This window comes from Rattus rattus, chromosome 3 (genome assembly GCF_011064425.1).
Source record: "Rattus rattus isolate New Zealand chromosome 3, Rrattus_CSIRO_v1, whole genome shotgun sequence".
NCBI classification, from domain to species: Eukaryota; Metazoa; Chordata; class Mammalia; order Rodentia; family Muridae; genus Rattus; species Rattus rattus.
This window is the reverse complement of record NC_046156.1, coordinates 23,780,995-23,788,469: the sequence shown is the minus strand read 5'-3', so window position 1 is coordinate 23,788,469 and position 7,475 is coordinate 23,780,995. Positions and strand designations below refer to the sequence as shown.

The window sequence follows — 7,475 nt, the reverse complement described above, 5'->3', positions numbered from 1 at the left end:
GGCATCCATCTGCCTCTGTATTGGTCAGGCTCTGGCAGAGCCTCTCAGGAGACAGCTCTATCAGGCTCTGAGACAAGTGAAATTTAAACAAATTATTCTAGAAGAAGCTCATGTGGATTTATAAATGGTAACCCTGTAGCATTCTTTTTTACACGTGGTTTCTTTCAGCCTTAAGATTGTGTGTGTAAGCTGTTTGTCGTGACCTCAAAAGGCCATATTGAAACCAGCTCCTTACTTCGCCTTTTCTCAGAGAGACTTTCTCAGGCGCATTAGCCAGGATAATTGTAGGGTCCACAGTGAAAGGCTAACTCCATTATGAAGAGGGTGCAGTTGATGATCTTGAGTCGAAATTCACAACAAAGGGTGCTTGGGATGGCTTTGCCAAAGACTCCAATGATAAGGTAACGTTAGGGCTCTGGTCAGGGATTCCAGGAGCAGGGATTCCACTGACCCAGCCACCCAACTTGCCCTGGTTCTTCTTTAGTTGTCTGGTCGTTGTTTACGGAAGTCAGCCTCTCACAGGTAGCTTTATATCACCCTTCCCCTGCCTCAGGAGTGCTGAGGTACTCAGGTGGAATATAGCCTGTGCTACCAGGCCTGGCTAGTTCTTCACTTTATGAAATTAGGGATTTGGGCTAAATGCCTTGACTTTTGTTTGTTTGGTTTTTTGTTTTCGGGTTTGTTTGTTGTTGTTTTTTTTTCATATTATGATCAAAATGCTGTAACTTCTTATCTAGTGTATGAATGGAACACTGGCATTATTAGGAAAAGTATCTGCTCAGGATCTCTAAGACCAAGTTCTCAGCACAAAGATTTATTTGCCCCAGAGGGACCGAGGGCAGGGAATAAGACACAAAGACAGGAGATAAAGGACAAGGGAGAGAGGACAAAGGACTGCCTCTGGATAGAGAGGAGAGATACATGGCCCATAGGAAAATGGCGCAAGGTACAGGGGAAACTGCATGTTGGGGTGAAATGTTTAATTTTAATTGGGCATGTTAATTACATGATCAAAGGGGGTGCTTGATTGCTGGACCTCAATACGTGGATAGCTGGACCTTGGTAGTCAGCCTTAGGAGGCAATGGCCAAATAAGGGAATAGACCTGGTGAGTAGCTTTGGGAATGGGATCTGACGGATTTTAGCAGGGCAGAGGGAATGAGGAGAAGGGCAAGGCCTGCTTGAGCCACGTTTGCAACACTCCAGCTGGCTAGAGAATTAAGGAGTAGAAATTAATGTGTGTCGTGAGCAGGAGCACATAACTCGTTTAAAAACAAACGAACTCATTTAAACACAGTGAACTGTACAACATAGATTCCATCAGCAAGAGATGTTCAGTTACTTCTATCAGAGCTCAGACGTTATAAGTAATGAAACCAGAATGAACCTAGCCAAAAAGTTCAATGTTTTCTACTCATGCCAATAAAATCAAGACATATCAAATGAACATCATATGACCAATGGAGGAAAAAACGGAAAATATGTCTTAGTCCTGCAGGAAGAGGAAGCCAATGAGAATGGAAATTTTTGCAAGTTTTAGAAAATGAGTTTGTTTTAGAAAATTATTTTATTTCCTCTGAGAAAGGGTACTGGCTAGAGTCTAGGTTCATTCGGAGGATTTTTGTTTGGGATAGAAGTTTGCTTAGTACACTTGCATGCCTGAAATCCAAGACTGAACTTAGCACTGGCTCAAAGAGTGAAACCAGGGAAGGGATAAGAGCAAGTCTCCTTTGAGATGCCCATAAACCCCTACTTGGACTTGGACGCGTCTTTCTGCCGGAAGCATTTCGTCTCCTTACCCCTAGTATTTAAAATCTATGTTAAAATCTCCTAACAAAGTCCAACTCCCATTTAAACGGGGGCTGGGAGGAAGGCAGGAAAGAAAGACACCAAACTGGAAGTCTGATGGGAGGGACCGTTACAGTAAAACAACAGAAGAGGCTCACAGTGACTGAGGCTGCTCCAAGGTTTCACTCCGCCATTTGTCACCTGAAGGAAAGAATCCTGCCTCTGCACGGCCCGTGAGAAGACACTGAGAGTCCTGGAGTTGGCCTGGGATTACAGAATTTAGGAACAGTGAGCAAGCCTGAAGCTCCTAGTGGGGAGGCCCGCCAGAGGCTGCGGGAAGCTGGGGCGCATGGGCCAGGGTCTCCCTCTGGCTGAATGAGCAGAGCCCTGAATCTGGAGAGTGTGCCCCGCCCTGCCCCGCCCCGCCCCGCCCCGCCCCGCCCCGCTGGACCTCCCGGTTTTCCGCAGCCCCCCAGCCACAGCGCCGCCCCATCCTAGCACGCCTCGGTAGACCCGGGCTCGGTTCCCACTCAACGGAAGCCGAGTGGCCTGTGCGGGAGACTGTCCGGAAAGATGTGAGTAGCACCGAGCGAACAACCCACGAGGCATAGCTGGTGCGGGGGTGTGTGTGTGCACGCGCGGGGGGTGTGCGCGGGTGCGTGTGTGTGTGTGTGCGTGTGTGCGTGCGTGCGTGCGTGCGTGCGTGCGTGTGTGTGTGTGTGTGTGTGTGTGTGTGTGTGTGTTACAATTATAGAATTATAGGTAGTTCGAGCGGGGTTTTTTCTTGCTCTCTATTTTTGGGCTGGGTAGCCCCTCAGGGTGCTGAGAATCTTCGGTCTAGACACTGGACAGTATGATGTCTGCTCTTTTACTTGCCAGGCATCAGCTTGTCTCGCTCTTGCTCCAGATTCTGGTGAGATTCATTTCACCAATGATGGCTGAAATTCATTTCACACTGATGGCAAGAAGCTTTAGCCTCCCAGCGAGACCAGCGCCAGCAGACGTCGTGGAGCAGGTGCCTGGCACAGGTCTACTCTGTTTTCCCTAAAAGACCCACTCCCTCTGAGAGGACCCCGCCCCTTAGCAGACGCTGGCGTGATCCTCTCATGGGCGCCGGATTACCGATTCACTTCTGAATGAAAGGTCTGAATGTTCAGCAGACACTGAGCATGTCTTCCCTGAGCTAAGCAGGCACAGGAGATACAAATGTGAATTGCACGCCGTTTCCGCCTTACAGGCGTTCAGAATGCAGCTCTGAGATCAGAGCGAGCCTGGACAAGGTCCTGAGCAGGCACGCTGCTCTGGGGATGTGGCAAAGTGACAGACCTCTGTTGCTGTGCTACAGGCCGGGACCACACGCTACCTGGGGAGGAACGATTTATTTCATATCACAGGCTCCCAGTCTATCATGAAGGGAATTTGTGGTAGACAATCTCAAGCCAGGACCTAAATAGACGCTGTGGAGGAATCTGCTTACTGGTTTGCTCCCTATGGCTCCCTGGTTTGCCTTTTTTATAGGCTCCAGGACCACAGCCGCCTGGCCCTGCCCACGGTGGGCTCTCTCCCACCCCGCGCGCAACAGTCATTGGTTAAAAAAGTCCCACGCGCTTGTCTGCATACCAATCTGATGGAGGCATTTTCTCAATTTAGATTTCCTCTTTCTAGATGACTCTAGTTTATGTCAAGTTGACAAAAAAAACTCACCAGCCCACTGACTAGGACGTGTTATATGCTTTCTGGCATAAAAAGTCTTTAAGGTTACAACCCCTTCAATTCTATTCTCAGCACTTTTGGGATCCCCACAGGAGGAATTAAGAATGAGACAGAAAGAGAGCTGGAGGGATGGCTCAGCGGTTAGGGGCCCTGAGTTCAAGTCTCTGCAACCACTCAGGGGCTCACGACCACCTCTGATGGGATCTAATGCTTTCTTCTGTTGTGTGTAAAGACAGAATGTGCGTGCGCGCGCGCACGCGCACACACACACACACACACACACATATATATATCATGAATTATAATATATAATCATATATATATCATGAATAAATATTTAAAAAGAAAAGAAAGGAAGAAAGAAAGCCAGATGAGCCAGATGGCTTTAAATCCCAGCAGTAAGGAGGCAGAAGCAGGTGGATCTCTGTGAGTTTGAGGCCAGCCTGGCCTACAGAGTGAATTCCAGAAGAGCCAGAGCTATACAGTGAGACCACGTCTAAAGAAGAAGAGGAGGAGGGGAGGAGGAGGAGGAGGAGGAGGAGGAGGAGGAGGAGGAGGAGGAGGAGGAGGAGGAGGAGGAGGAGGAGGAGGAGGAGGAGGAGGAGGGAGGAGGAGGAGGAGGAGGAGAAGAAGAAGTCAGAGGTGTTAGTGATAATGGCCCGGGCCTAGGGCCTGGAGCGTACATGTGAAGTTTCCGTGTGAATGTGGAAACTTACACTCATTAACTTCTTGCACTTATTCTTGTCCACAGATTTTCTTGTGGCTGAGTTTGGGCACACGTCTAGAGTTTAGCAAGCAGATGATATGCCTGAGCCTCCAAAGGTGCTGGGTGCTGGGGGCCCTGGTCCACTGAGACTTGCAGACTCGGTTTTTCAGTATTAAGTCCCCTCTCTTGTGGTTGACAGGAGGCAGTTGGGGGTGTGAGAGTGGGAGGTGAGGTGGGGTACTCATGGTGGAGCAGGCCTATAATCCCACTCTCCAGGAGACTGAGGCAGTGCTATGAGAGCTTGAGGCCAATCTTCGCCACATAGTGAATGAAACACTGTTTCAACACTTAGCTGAGGGAGGTAGTGGAACACTGTCTTGGTTACTTTTCTATTGCTGTGATAAGACACCATGACCAAGGAATCTCCTAGAACGAAGAGGTTTGGGGCGCACTTACAATTTCAGAGGGTTAAAATCAATTAATCATCATGACAGAGAGCACGGCAGCCACAGGTGGTCAGGTGCTGGGACAGTAGCTGAGAACTCTCAGGAAATACCTCAAGGGACAGAGACACACTGGCAATGACTTCTGCTTTTGAAACCTCAAATCCAGGCCTTAGTGACCCACCTTCTCCAACAAGGCCACTCCTCCTAATCCTTCCTACCGGGTTCTACTAACTGGAGACCAGGTATGCAAATGTTTGAGTCTCCAGAGTTCATTCACCTTCAAACCACTACAGAGACATTCTTGTCCTATGCAAAGGACAGCCAGATCCCAGCATCTTTAATCGCAGATAATACATGTTCTTGAATTTCACACACTCTGTGGAAACTCCTGCCTGTGACAAAAATAGAACATTTAATGGTCAGTTCTTAGTGTTCTGGGGTTCATCCTTGAGGACCCAGCCTAGACCCTGAGTTTCTAGCACTTCAAAAACCTTAGGATTATCTAACTCCCTTTTTAGTATATCTTTCTGCTTAAAAATGCCTGAAGTTGGGCTGGGGATTTAGCTCAGTGGTAGAGCGCTTACCTAGGAAGCGCAAGGCCCTGGGTTCGGTCCCCAGCTCCGAAAAAAAGAACAAAAAAAAAAAAAAATGCCTGAAGTGGTTTCTGAACTGTTCATGGACCCTAGAACCATCTGAACCTAAACTCCTGTTGTGCTTTGGTTATTTATTTATTTATTTATTTTTGTTATACAGGAAGTGAAGCTATGGGGTTAGGGCTAGAGGTCATTTCCCCAGAGTGCTCACATTTTACACCTTGCTATATCCTAGTTAATATAGCACATAGAATTCCTATCACAAGTGTTTAGTCCTATAATTCTTTGTCTGAAATGCTCTGTTCTGGTTCCTTTTACATATGGCATCATCTTCCAGGGTTTGAGTCCAGCATTTCATGACTCCCCTGGTGTTTTGACCACGGATTCTCTATTGAGATTTTACAATGCGTGATGAAGCTTTCGCAGATGTTGACCAAAAGTGTTTCAACACTGCTTCTCACCTGAAATTCTCAGAGCTGGCTCTGAGGCAAATGAACCTGTTGTAGTTGCCAAAATGACTTGGCTGTAGTAACAGGATTCAGTTATTTTTATCAAAACACCCTTGAAAATAACAGATTTCCCTTTCTCGCAGAACATGGTATCTGAGGGGTAGTGGCCTAGGGTTTTCAGTAGCTCAGTGCTGTCAGGGTTCTAGGATGTGTGCTCTCTATGGTTCTATAATCTTGACTTTTTCTCTATGACTGAGTGAAGGCTGGCTGCTAAGGTTCCAAGACAAATGGAACCTTCATCAACTAAAGCTTCCCCCCACACAATAGGCGCTTAAAGACCAACTTTTAAGCTTTTCCTCCTTTCTTTCCTTTTACTAAAAAGAAATATATGTATCACTGGCTTGAACCCTTCGTAGCCCTAAACCAAAATCTGAAAAAGAGTGATGTCATAGACACCGATTCAGACTAATCCTGACTCTATCGCTAGAACTAAGCAAGAGATCCACTGTCACATTTGATCAAGTGGCTTTTAAATATGCAGTAAGCCACATTTATACCATATATTGGTACATATGTTAAATTTAAATAATTAAAAATGTTGCCTATGGAAGGAAGATAGAATAGAGGGTAGCAAGAATCAGATCCCCCCTTCCTTTGCTATCATTTTCTTATGTATATATATATATATATATTTAAATATTTTATTTATTTATTATATATTATGAGTACACTGTAGCTGTCTTCAGACACACCAGAAGAGGGCATCAGATCTCATTTCAGATGGTTGTGAGCCACCATGTGGTTGCTGGGATTTGAACTCAGGACCTCAGGAAGAGCAGTCAGTGCTCTTAACCACTGAGCCATCTCTCCAGCCCCATTTTCTTATATTTTATATCTCAGTGTTTTACATTATTAAGTCCACAAAATCACCAGAACAATAAATCAAATAGTGTAGCACTTCCCTTTGTTAGCTTGGCCTCCTGTGAGTGACACACCTAGAATTCTTAGAGAAGACCATTTGCACAAAGGGAAGCATTCCTAGCCATTTCAGCGAGGAGAGTTTTAGCCTCCTCTGTGTCCTGGCCTGAATTCCTCACTGCTGAGTAGGGGACCTCTGGAGATGTGAACATTAAATTGGGTTGATCAGCAGAACACGGTGCTAGAATATTTGTTCCACATAGAAACTTCATATGGGAGCCTGGCATGTTGGCATGCTGAGGAAGGTCAGGCAAGAGGATACTGAACGCAGTGCCAGCTAACTTGAGCTTCCTCAAAACAAACAAAACAGATATCTGAGTCTGAGAACCTCCTGTCTCAGCACTTGAATGGGTGACCACCAAGTGTAGGACACTCGTAGAATCCTTAAGGAGCAGCAGTGGTCATGAATGGATACGACACATCCCAACAGTCTGTCCTTTCAGGCTGCTGTAACAAACTCTACGAGCTGGTTCATTTATGAGTATAATAGTGGATATTCGTTCCTCACAGTTCTAGTCCTGGTTCGAAGAGATTTGGCGTCTGGTGAGAGCTTGCTCTCAGTTTTCAAGCCGGCCCCTTCTCACTGCATCCTCATACAGAACCTGCTGTAAGGATGGAGGGCAACGCCACCTGACATTGCAGAAGGGAATGAAAAGAGCTGTTCCTTCAGCCTCTTACACACACACACACGCGCGCGCACACACACACACACACACACACACACACTCACACACACACACACGCACACACACACACACACACACTTGACACAGGTCTATACAACCCTGGATGTCCTGGAACTC

The 7,475-nt window shown here is 46.7% G+C and overlaps 1 protein-coding gene across 1 annotated transcript in view; it reads left to right on the top strand.

Annotated features, from left to right (window-relative positions):
- The first annotated feature begins 2,255 nt into the window (after positions 1-2,255).
- Positions 2,256-7,475, top strand: part of Slc9b2 (solute carrier family 9 member B2) — a 34,692-nt gene continuing 29,472 nt past the window's right edge. Inside the window, exon 1 of the mRNA XM_032896561.1 lies at positions 2,256-2,362. The gene's annotated coding sequence lies outside the window, so the exon portion shown is untranslated. The remainder of the gene's footprint in view (positions 2,363-7,475) is intronic.